Here is a 12,670-nt window from a genome sequence, read left to right as displayed (position 1 = left end):
AGATGTAAGAAAGGAAAGAAGAGGTGAATGAGGGAGAGAGACCAAGAGGCCACCCTCTTTACATGGATCCTTTTCCTTTTTTCTGCACAACGGAGCCCTCTCCTGTTTAACCCCTCACTGAATGCATGGCCACGCTGACCGCAGGGCCTGCCAGTCACAGTCTGCATGAGAGGGAGGCCGCTGCTACAAGGCTTCCCACCGCTCTTCATGCTGTGAGCCTGCCCAGTGCCCTCTTCAGAGCGCCAGTCACATCCTTGTTTCGCAGGCTGTAGGTGAGCGGGTTCAGCATCGGGGTGAGGATGGTGTAGAACACGGAGAAGACCTTGTCCTGGTTTGGCTTGTGGTACAAGTGAGGCAGCCTGTAGGTGTACATGGCAGCCGCATAGAACAATGTCACCACCGTCATGTGGGATGAGCAGGTGGCAAATGCTTTCTGCCTGCCCTTCGCTGAGCTCATGGGGGGCACGGTGGTCAGGATTTGGGCGCAGGAGGCAATCACCACAGAGAAGGGGATGAGCAGCATCACCATGCAGCACACGTACATCACCGTCTCGTAGAGCGCTGTGTCAGCACATGCCAGCCGCAGGACCGCGGGGGCCTCGCAGAAGAAGTGGTTAATCACCCAGGAAGCGCAGAAGGGGAAGCTCATGGTGATGGGTGTTAGCAGAAAGCCGTCCAATGAACCCCCAAACCAGGACCCCGCTATGATCACCCAACAGACCCTCTGGCTCAGGAGGACAGGGTAGCGCTGCGGGTTGCAGATGGCCGCGTAGCGGAGTAGGCCATGAGACCCAGCAGGAAGAACTCGGCCCCCACCAGCATGAGGTAGAGGAAGTGTTGAGCTATGCACCCCACAAAGGAGATGGTTCTTTGACCCCGCACGTAATCGAGCAGCATCTTGGGCACGATGGTGGAGATGTAGGTCATGTCGATGAAGGACAGGTGACTGAGCAGGAAGTACATGGGGGTGTGGAGCCTGGAGTCCATGCGGATCAGGAAGATCATGACCCCGTTGGCCACCAGCACAATGAAGAAGATGAGGGAGATGATGACGAAAAGAAAGCCTGCAATGTCCTTCCTGTTGAACAGACCCCTGAAGGTGAAGCTCAAGGAGGATGTGTTGTACCTATCCATTGAACCCATAGTGGCACCACTGTGATCTGGAATCTTCCAAGTAAAATGATGATATCTGTAAGGAATTAATACAACAATAGTAAGCTTCCACAAGTTGAAAGAAAAAATTAAAAAAAATTTTTTTATGACTTTGGCTCTGATATCCAGCAATTAATCTGTTCTAAAATGTTTTTAAGGAAAATTAATTATTTTATTTTAAATCAATAATTATTTAAATGCACAACAAGATGATGCCAATAGATGTTAGCAGGGATGCATATGAACAAAACCTAAGGGTGCATACTGTGATATGTAAAAGTTATACCTGGTCTGGTGCATATGTGTGTGTGTGTGTGTGTGTGTGTGTGTGTACACATGTGCTTCTGCATGCATGTGTGCATGTGTGTGTGAACATACTACCTTACATATGTTTAAATCTATAACTTCCATATATGAATCTTTATAACAATCATCATCACCACCATCTCCAAAACATCTCAATCCTGGTTCTGGGTAGCTTATGTTCTCCATTTAGTCACAAATATGGGTGGTCTACAATTTTAACTAGAGTTTCTGCCTACATTATGAGTTTCTTTTTTTTTTTGGCATCCTTTTGTCCATATTGCAGGCAAAATTTATGGGTGCAAATAGAGTGAAAAATTGAAATTATTCTCACAAACTCAGCAATGGAAGGGTGATCCAATACAAGAGTCATTCACTATTCCAGATTTATATTTGTATATTTTTAAGAAAGATATTTCGAATTTAGGAAAGCAAAGAATTAGCTTTAGGATTATGATCAGCATGAGCATCAGCTATTAGAACTTAACATTAACAATTAGGATTCCGAGGAAATAGCACAGAGACATACACACTGAGATGTAACTCACCTGTCATTTTTGCAATCTGAAAAATTTTCATAGTCATTCATAATTAAGAAAAATTAATTGAGGTATAATTTCAGGTGATGACTAAGGAAAAAAATCCACAAAAAACTCTTGGAAGTTAGAGATGCTTTTTCATGTGTTTTAATGTTAAATATGTCAAATCAAGATATGTTTTACCAATATGTTTGTGAGATAAATTGATCAAATTGGTGTGTGCTCCATGAAATATTCTAAAAATATGACAATGTGGGTCCATTGCACAGAAAAAAAATACTAATAAGAATAGATCCAACAATGATGTGAAGGGTTTCCTTTGTGCCAAGATCTTCCTATTTATTAACTCACTGAGTCTCACAACAGTCCTAAGTAAGGAGCTATAAAACCCCTTTTCACCAATGGCAGAGTTGTGAGCAATGTTTCAAGGTCCCCACAGGCTGTTAGTGGCAGGATGTTTGGACCAGGCAGCCTCAGCTTATATGTGCTCTTACCTACAGCCCAGAAAAACAACTAGCCTCTTCCAGTTGTTGTCAAATAAAATGTGACAATGAGTCTGTTTAATTTTTAACTACATGTAATCATTAATATGACTAGTAAAATTCAATCATAAATGAGTGAATCACATAAATCATAATGAAGACAGCTGATTTTTAAGAGCAAACTCTGTATTTCCTGTTTATATTCTCTTTCCTGTCAATTTGAGAATCTTTGATGCCAGGCTTCATAAATTTTCTTGACACCATGCATGATTTCAATGTGCTTCATTTTTACTTACCTTTCTAGTTTCCACTAATGGAGCCCATGAAAATGTGTATATGAGGGGAAAACACTGTCCAGTTTATAGCAGCATAAATATTAGTAGCATTTCAGCTACTTCCACACCTTTGACATTTGGGCTCTAACTTTTATCATTCCCTAAATTCCCTCTAAATTTTTTTTACAATGTCATAGCTTTCTTTGCTCTCTATTCACACTCATTCCAAAATCTTTTAAAAATCTGCTGTCTGAGTTGTTGTCATTCCTCCCACTTACAGTCCTGACAATAACAAAGGCAGTGTGTAAAGGCTTCTCCATTTTACAACTGGCTGGCCGTACTCGCCTCTGTGTGCATAAAAGGTCTTGTTAGTCAGAAGGCAGCTCCATTTGGTTATCTTATAATCTCTTATCTCACTATGAGGAAGCATAATGAGAAAGACCTGTCCCAATTGAATTTCTCTTGGGCATAGATTGCTGTGGTTTTATACAAATGAAAATAATCAGAAAATGTCTGAAATAATTCTGTGGCTTTACACTGAAATTTTCTTCTGAAGAGATGTAGTAGAATAGAGTTAAAACAAAATTTAGAACCAAAGTTCTTCTAGTGATCATGGCATTAATTACTTGTTACATTGGATTCTCTCTGCAAATTTTTGGAGTCTCAGTTTCTGTTTACATTAAATTTAGATAATATAATATTCAGGGATGCTCTATAAGTCAAATAAGAAATTCTTAGGTGAAAATACTTTATCCAGTGCAAATGTCAGTTTTATATCCATATATGTTAGCTATTCCAAAACTATTAATGAATGTGAGAATTCCCCATCTCTTCTTTAAACTATCTACATATTTAACTAAAATCTATGAATTTAAAATGTTGACTTCTTGACCCTCAGACCTATAAACGCTGGCACTCTGGTGGAATTATTTCGGTTCTTAAATTCCTTATATTTTTTTCTAAACATCTCATGGCTTGAAGGAAATTGTCATTAATGTATTTTCTGAAAAGAAATGCACATTTAAGCCTGTAGAGACTTTAAATATCTTTGAGAAGCATAGATATGTTTGGCTTGAAATATAGTAGAACTTAAGAAAAAAAATTATTGGATAAAATTGGTATGATTTTTTGGATGAAATTTTCTTTAAGTCTTAAATTACTTTTTTTTATATACACACTAGCCACGAAGAGAGAGCAATATATTTATTACATCTGACATTTACAAATATTCTTTCTTATTTTATAAATGTACATTTGATTGAGTGGGGATGTTTGGAATTACTTATTCCCAACTAACCTGAAGTCAGGATGCAATTCCCCTTGGGACTGGAGGATCACCGAGCTCATCCCTTAAATCAAGTGGCAATAGAATCTCTAGGGCGTAAGTTACTGCCTTTCCCTGGATGGGCACTGGTGAACTTCCTGCCAAGTGGAAGAGCACACTGCATCCTCTCTCAGTGCAGCAGCCCCATTGATAGTGCTCACTTAGCTTAAAATTTGCCTCAAGAAATCTCCTTCTTGCCCTCTTGATCTGTTCAGAGGCAATTTCTTCCCTTGTCAACATTTAGCCTTTCAAAATGTGAATATGCTAAAAAGTCCTTCTTCACCTGTCTCTGTGCCGGGTTATGCTTCCTGATTCTTGTGTGCATTCATCTATGAATTCCATGCCCAAAGTACTCAAATTCCTGGTACTAACTTGAGAAGATCTTTCACAATATCTATTTTAAAATGCATTATCCCAATTTCAACAATTATGTTAGGCATTCCAGTGCAAAATACATGGTGGAATATTACTTTTCTCTTTTTACACCAGAAATCTCACACTGTTGGTACATCATATGCACATTATAACTCTTCCAGCTCAATCTCATTTCACATGAGAGTTTCACAAGCCAGGTAAATGCATACTTGTGCAGTTTCGAATCTAAAACAAAACCTTATGCATATCTCTTAATTTAAGCTGCACAGTACTTAATTAAGAATAAATCAAATTGAAATAAGAATCACAAGTTAAAGATAACAAAATGACAGTTTCAGCAAGTTTTCAATGATGTTTGGGACATCATTCCAGGGAGTGACCCAGAACCACATCCTTTGTCAACTACATAGCCCTCCTGCCAGGACCCCTAAAGAGGTCACATACTCAGAAACCCCACAACTAAAAACACTCACTGTTTCTGATGGGTGATCATTCTGTGGCATAGAGGGCACTAAAACTATGCTTGTGAACCACTGGCAGACTGCAACTGAAGAAGGCATGCGTTTATACAACCTTTAAAGTCATTGCAGAAAAGTGATTTGTAAAATGTATGCACCACCGACAGCCAGGCAAGAGCCCTCGGCTTGCCGTCAGAGGGCCTGCAGGAGTCTGCCTGTGCATCCTAGGACATGCACCTCCAATTCTGCAGCCCCTGTGTATTTATCTGCAAAAATAGGGCAAGAATACAAAGGCAATCATGTCAGTGGTGGGGAAGGGAGTCAGCATCGGCAGGGACTTAGGGAGGCTCCTGTAGACTGTGCCCTATAAACTAATTTATATTTTCATTTACCCATCTAGGTCTTTCAAATAGTATTGTTCCTATTCCATCTAATACACAATGTCAAGATTTGCTTAAATTATTAGACAAATAGATTCTGTAACAAATACATTATTACTTGTAAAAGATGATATCTAATATAATGTCCAGTACAGGAATCTTGAACAGAAAAAAATCACCTTATGCTACATGTTAGGTCTATAAGGTTGAATGGGATCGGGTCCCTAACTGGGGGGCAGACAAGGCAATTGACTATTGCATCTTTAGTTAATCTTTGACATTCATGATTTCAAAGTCAGAATGTCTAATGTACAATAAACAGTAAGCCACCATTTTAATAAAAACACATATTATGGCTAAATACATTTACTAATGGTTAAAAGAATGAAAAGTTAAAAGGAGGAAATGTTTTTTAAAATTATGTACACACAGACATAAAAAGGCATTTAATAGAAAAGAAGATTCTGATTCTTTGCACTCTTTCACTCATCAGAACCCTTGCAGCAGAGATTTGCAATGCCTACTCCAGAAATTCCCAGAAATAATCAGTCTGCTTCCTAACACACTTGCGTCTGAGGTGGGAGACATGAGGCAGTCATTCAGAGGTACCACTGAACAGGTACCTGAGGTTCGCAGCCCTCAAGCTGTAGGAAAACCTGCTTCCATTTCCTTACATTCAACTTACGTAAGTCCCTGTTATGTCTATAAAGAGGGTCAGTTTATTTAAACCCCTCGGAAATACTGTAGAAATTCAGTCCTTTCCTAATTCAGCAAATATTCACTATCAGTGGAAGAGCTGGAAAGTGACTCAGTGTTTGATCCCCGGGATCTTCCTGCACAATTCCGAAGGACCTGAATTTTCATTAAGATCATCAGAAGAGAGGAATAAACAGAGTTGGTCTAAGTATTCCAGAAGCAGCTAGATGATTCACTGAATTCCTAAATCTAATCAAGTGTCTTTCTTTGTTTAAACAAACTCTGAAACTACTGAATCCAATCATTTATTTTTTCAAAAAGCCTTAGCAATTTATTCATTTTGCCCATATCCTCCCTTGTTTAACCTCATGACCTCAAAATCCTCAAGTCTTTTCTCATCTATGCAATTTGAAGGCTATGGATGAAAAGCAGTTATGTTACACTCCCCTCTTGGTGTGCATAAGGAAATGTCTAATTTTATCCTAAACATTGGCCCAACTAAAGAAGGTCACGTCTGTCACTTACGTGGAGCTGAGTCCCCTCCAGACAGATATTCTGAGAAAAACGTGATATTCGATGGTGGAGATGGTCACCCAAGTTCACTGAAACAAAATGAATGTCTACACAGGGAACACCTTGAAGATGTGCCCTGTGTGCACAGGTGAACTCTGCATCTTCCTCCTGAAGATCAGCTACGGAAGTTTTTAATTTGGATTTATGAGCTTGGATTTACTGAATTATAGTGGAGGAGTAATAGTAGCAAGAGATGATGCAGTTAGCAAACAAACGGACATGCAGTAAGTCATAAAGAACTATTTTGTAATAAACTCTGCAAAAGGAGAAATCATTTAAAAATGCCCCCAAAATCCCTGAAACATTTTGCATTGACCAGACAAATCATACAAGTTTTTTAGCCTTCTAGAAGAGTGTGTTAACACTGCTTCCTATCTTTACAAGGAAATACTTAGGAACGAGAGAGAGAGAATTGTGAAAAATGAATAGACATGAACAAAGAAGCCGATCATTAAATAACATTGAATTGTCTCTGGATGTTCTGCGTCTGGGACCCCTGGTGAAGGGGGAGCACCCGGAGCAAGAAGGGGCAGTGATTTAAATAGTTTTCTGAAAAGGCCACAGTAACCTCCTCTTGGAAAGAGCAGGTCTCCTCCCTGTGAACCTCGGCAGACATCAGTGAGACAGAATGGCTGCAGCTAATTAGACTTGTATTTATGGCTTGGCAGACTGGGAGCCCTAAAATCATCGGTGCTGGCTCCAAAGTGCACATCCCTGACTTTCTGAGCATTTCATCCAAAATTACTCCTCCCAGAGAAATGTGGGAACTAATGTGAAGAGTCATAAAAAAAATGAAAAATAGCCAAATTTCAATTATTTTAACACTTTATTTGTAGTCTTAATAATTATCACTTTATCTGAATCATTACAGGAAATATATACACCGAGGAAAACAAGGAAAACATTTAAAATGTGTAATACACAGAGTCACCAAAAGTATATCATACATATGGTTATTCTTAGAAAATTGCATTTCCTTACAATATTGCCTATCATCACAAAACATTAAATATCCTTACAAAATTGCATATTCTTGCAAAATATACCAAATATCCTTACAAAATTGTATTTCCCCTGCAGATATGTATATTATCAATATCATCTGTATCTATATATGCACAGCATTTATACACCAACACATATATATTTCTGTGTATGTGTGTGAATTTACATATACCTTGAAATTTTCCATTGTTCATAAACTACTTCAGAGGAAGTGTTCCAGATATTTTTCCAAATGTAATATTCAATATCCACAGGGTACTCTACCCCCAAGATTTGTTTGGTTTTACTTAACATATGCTACATTTTCAATGCACACTTTTTTTTAATTGTGGCACTAAAAAGTCATGTTTTGGTGAACATCTTTATAATTTTGAGTATGTGTCTTGGAGTGTTTCTTCCACCAAATTTTCTTCCATCAGAATTAATTTAGGCAACTTGTATAATATTTTTGAAGTTTGAATTTCATTTTTACGTTGCATTTCTGAAATACTGTCAGTTCACTTTCCTAATGTCTGCTAATTTCCACTTCACTGATACACACTCAGAACTCCCTGTCTCTAAAAATAAATATACACACACATTCACATCTATGGTAATTCTGGCCTAGACAACTGAATTTAACTGATCCTTTGTCTAATGAGGTTGAATCTTATTGAATGTGTTGAGATTTGTCATTTTCTAAATCACCCACTTCATTTGTCCTTATTTATTAGAAATGTTATTCTTTTAGACTTACACAACCTTTGCTTTGCATAGGAAAGTTTGAATGTGCCCATTATGTAGGTCTCAACTGTTGTTTCCATTTTCTTTCTTTTTTCTATTTTATTTTGTTCATGGCTTTTTTGTTGTACAAGAATTTTTAGTTACAGAGTAAAATACATCAACAATGCTTGTAGTTTATTTCAAAAATATTTAGAAATTCTCTGCTAGCTTCAAATATGAGAAATATTTTTACTTGTATTAGTTCCCATTTGTATGTGTATAATTTAATTTAACTCTTAAAAGTCTGGAATTTAGGGATATGAAAATGAAGCGGTGATTTACTGAATTGTCTATGCATAATTGTGCAATCATTGTTAAGCCAGTTACTAACAAATTATTCCTTTATCTAATGACTTTCAATATCAATTTCTTAAATAGATTTTTTTAATATTTACTGAGGACTCTAATGTTGTCTATGGATCCTTCAAATTCTTAAAGCTCCGCTTTAGTGTTTGGATTATTTTAAGATGTTACTTGTTCACTGAATTATGGGTGTTAAATTAAATGTATTTTATATTTCTTTTGTAAACAATTTTATAAGGAATTGCCCATTTATTTACTACAGAAAAATAAGTCTAGAACTGCATTGTTATGTTTTGAAAACAATAATAGTATTAGCCATATCATTTATTTGAAGAGTATTGACATCTTTGCAAAATTACCTTTCTCCACTAAGAGTTTATTATATCCTTTTATTTAGTTAGGTGTTCAGTTAACTTCCTTTGTTGAGAACTATGATTTGTGAGATTTATGTGGATATTTATGTGTGTTCTGTATATTATTATATATTTCACATTATATTTATTTCCATATGTTTCTCATTAAATGCTGTCTTAATGATTTTATCTGCTATTTTTTCTGCCATAGTTTGGTATTTGTCCATGTTTATTTCTGGCCAACTGGAGGGCTGTTGGTAGTAAATATTAATTTATTTTTTAATCTTGCTAATTTACAATCTTTAATTTGAAAATAATTTTTCAGAGGATCACATTGTGTTTACTTTTCATAGTCATCAAGTGTACAACATAAACATTTAATCTCCTTTACTTTAAAATATAGCGATTTATTTTTCATTCGCATTGTGTTGTTTAGAATTTCCAAAACTCTATCAACCAATATGGTGGTATCTTACCAATACCTCCTTTTGTAGAAAAAACAGCCAATGGAAAAGAGGTTGTATCCTGTTGGTCTAAGGTAAGAGGAAATACGCATATGTACCATGGTCTAAGACACACTAGAGAACAAGCAATGCTTGCCTTCTCTAGATATATGGAAGAATAGCCTTTCACAGAATTTATTCACAAAATCTGGTTTACAATTACATCCAAACCCAATGCCAAAGTCTCCAGCAATGACCAACAAGAGTTTCCCAGTGGGATTCATCCTTCTGGGCTTCTCCAAATGGCCCTATTTATAGAAACAGTTCTCTTCTGGGCTGTGATCCTCTTGTACACCATGATCATGATCACCAACTCAGTCATCATCCTGCTCTCCTGCGTGGACCCTCATCTCTACAACCCCATGTACTTCTTCCTCAGCAATCTCTCCTTGCTGGATCTCTGCTACACCACAGTTGCTGTGCCAACATGTGGGGGCCAGACAAGAGCATCACCTACACAGGCTGTGCCATCCAGCTCTCTGTGATAATCTGTCTTGGTGTCACAGAAGATGTCATGCTGGTGGTGATGGCCTTTGACCACTACGTCACTATCTGCCAGCCCCTGCGCTACACCGTCATTATGCATCCTTAGTCCTGATCACATCTGTGACCCAGTCTATCATCACATTCCAGCTGCCTTTTTGCACCCACCGCATGGATGATTTTCTTTGTGAGGTTCCTGCCTTCATATGCCTGGCATGTGGAGATACCTCTGCAAATGAGTGGCAGATGACCATCTCTGTTGACCTCCTCACCATCTTGCCAGTGGCATTGATTCTGACTTCTTATGTCTACATAACTCCAATCTGATGAGGGAAGGAAGAAGGCCATCACCACCTACTCCTCCCACCTCATTGTGGTCTTCATGTTTTACGGGATGGTCGCCATTGTTTACGCAGACCCCAAGAACCACTTTGTACCAAAATATGGAAAGTTCTTTGCCTTTTTCTACACCTTGGTTACCCCTTTGTTGAACCCCCTCATCTACATCCTGAGGAACAAAGAGGTGAGGGATGCTCTGCAGAGACTGCTGAGAAAGGGGGTCAGCACACCAAAAAAATAGAAGCCAATCTTTTGAACCAGAAAGGATGTTGAAAATCATAACATTCGCACAGTATCCATTAGAAAATATTTGATTTGTTATTTTTAAAAGGGTGCTTTTAGTTTAACGACAGTAAGTTATGATTTATTCTTCATTCCTATTATTTCACATGCCACTTTCTTCAAAAAAATCTGTGGAAATGCAATTCCTGTTTGGAGCACCTAATAAGTGTTGAAAATATATTTGCCTAGGGTGTATTACTATTTTCAGAGCTTACTTTTGAAGAACATATACTATTATTTCTTAACAAAAGCACCATGAGTTAAACAGTTTTGTTTCAGAAAACCAACAAATTATCTATCATTCATCTTTTTTAATTAAAAAAACTGTAGAGAACTGCATCTTGTTTTCTTTTATACATGTCTGAATGGAGAGAAATTTCCCTGGAGTTCCCTAGGCTTCTAATACATATGTTATCTTTTCTTTTTAATTTATTTTGAGTGACAATTTGGGTATAAAAAAGAAATTCTAGCTGCATATATCAAGCTATATTCTTTATTTGTAGTTTTCAGAAAATGAAGCCATGTCATTGAGGTGTCTTGGAGTTATATGAATCTAGAATTGGTGTGGGTCTCCTAAATCATGAGATAAATTGATCTGTAAATGTAATTCACACTTAATTTAACCTCCATTTGATCACAAATAAATATAATTACATACATTTGATTATAGCACATTTCCTGGATTATAAATATTTATCCAAATATATTCATCTATGAATAACCTTTGAACATATGACATATTAGTTATATTAATAAGGTATTTTACATACAGTACATTAAATTAAGGCTATTACACAACACAGAATTAAGTATTTCTTTAAAATGTGGCTCATGAATACTTTATCTTCTTTATTATGAAATTGTACAAACAACTCTACCTAAATCCAAGTGAATTTTTCATAGTGGAACTAGGACATAAAAAGGTGATCCTCAAAGCTGGCACAATAAATTGATTTGGAATTTCCATGAAGGTTTGTTGACATTAGCTAGGCCCTTGTGCGAACAGAAATAACTATGATGTCATGGGGGTTTGTAAGACATATCCATTCTCTGATTTATCACAGGGTCTTTGGGGTGGTTGACAAATATCTCTATCAACAGTTACTTAAAGTAGAGACCTATGAGTGGCACTGATGTCAAGATGTATAGAAGACAGATGGCTTAGAGCTAGAGGCTCAAGTCGATACTATCCACACAAGAACCTTGTAATGGGTCATTCTGGCATAATGACCAGTACACCTATGAGGATACCAAGGTAACAACAAAACAGAGACTCTAGAGGCTGAGAGATATCTGAAATAAAAGTTTTACTGAGCCTTTAAAGATGCAGCCAGATAAGGGCTGAGTCCTGAGAAAGAAAATTTCTGGTTAACCAGTGGCAAGACAACTTAACAAAAACAACTTGTCCAACAGACTCAAGATATAGGACACATTTATGACACATTCAAGAAAAGAACGTTTGGTAAATTCACATTGGCTACTAATAAGGAAGGTGGGCTAATATGAGGCAGGGAAAGTCCTGGGAGAGTTAGTTCATCCATGGAGAAGGCTCATGGATTGGTTGTTTGTGATGGTCAGACACTGGTCATATGCAAGGTGGATGTGGTGGTCCTGGGAGCCTTCTAATAATTGTTGAAATGACTTCACCCAAGATTGTGGAGTTTCTGGTTAGATATGTCCCAAAGCTCCTGACTAATGTCATTCCCTGATTCTCACTCCCTCATTCTATGGTCATTATGTCACTTATTTAAGGATATTTCAGAATTTTTGTCATGCTGTTTCCCCCTTTTCATCAAGATACTTCATTTAAATTGTCACTGATGAATGTCTCATAAATTTTACCATGTTTAAAATGACTCCTTTATGTTCAGGGCATTGACCCACCTTGCTAGGAAGTCTCATCCCTAGGCAGTCATGTCCCATGTAGGATGGAAATGTAAAGGTAATGTTGTTTGAAATGAGAAGTCCCATGCAATTTTGGACAACAAGATGGTAAGCAAGGAGACAGAGAGACAGAGAGATCTCTCAGTCAACTCTTGTTAGGTATTTTTAGTTTCCTTTCCTTAAAGATCTGCTTCATCTG

The 12,670-nt window shown here is 37.4% G+C and overlaps 1 pseudogene; it reads right to left on the bottom strand.

The window, feature by feature from the left end:
• Window positions 1-205: 205 nt before the first annotated feature.
• On the bottom strand, window positions 206-1,134 carry LOC108391920 (olfactory receptor 2T1-like; annotated as a pseudogene).
• Between the last annotated feature and the right edge of the window lie 11,536 nt (window positions 1,135-12,670).

The sequence above is a fragment of the Manis javanica genome, chromosome 14, assembly GCF_040802235.1.
Source record: "Manis javanica isolate MJ-LG chromosome 14, MJ_LKY, whole genome shotgun sequence".
In the NCBI taxonomy this organism is placed as follows: Eukaryota; Metazoa; Chordata; class Mammalia; order Pholidota; family Manidae; genus Manis; species Manis javanica.
This window is presented reverse-complemented; position numbering and strand designations above follow the sequence as displayed.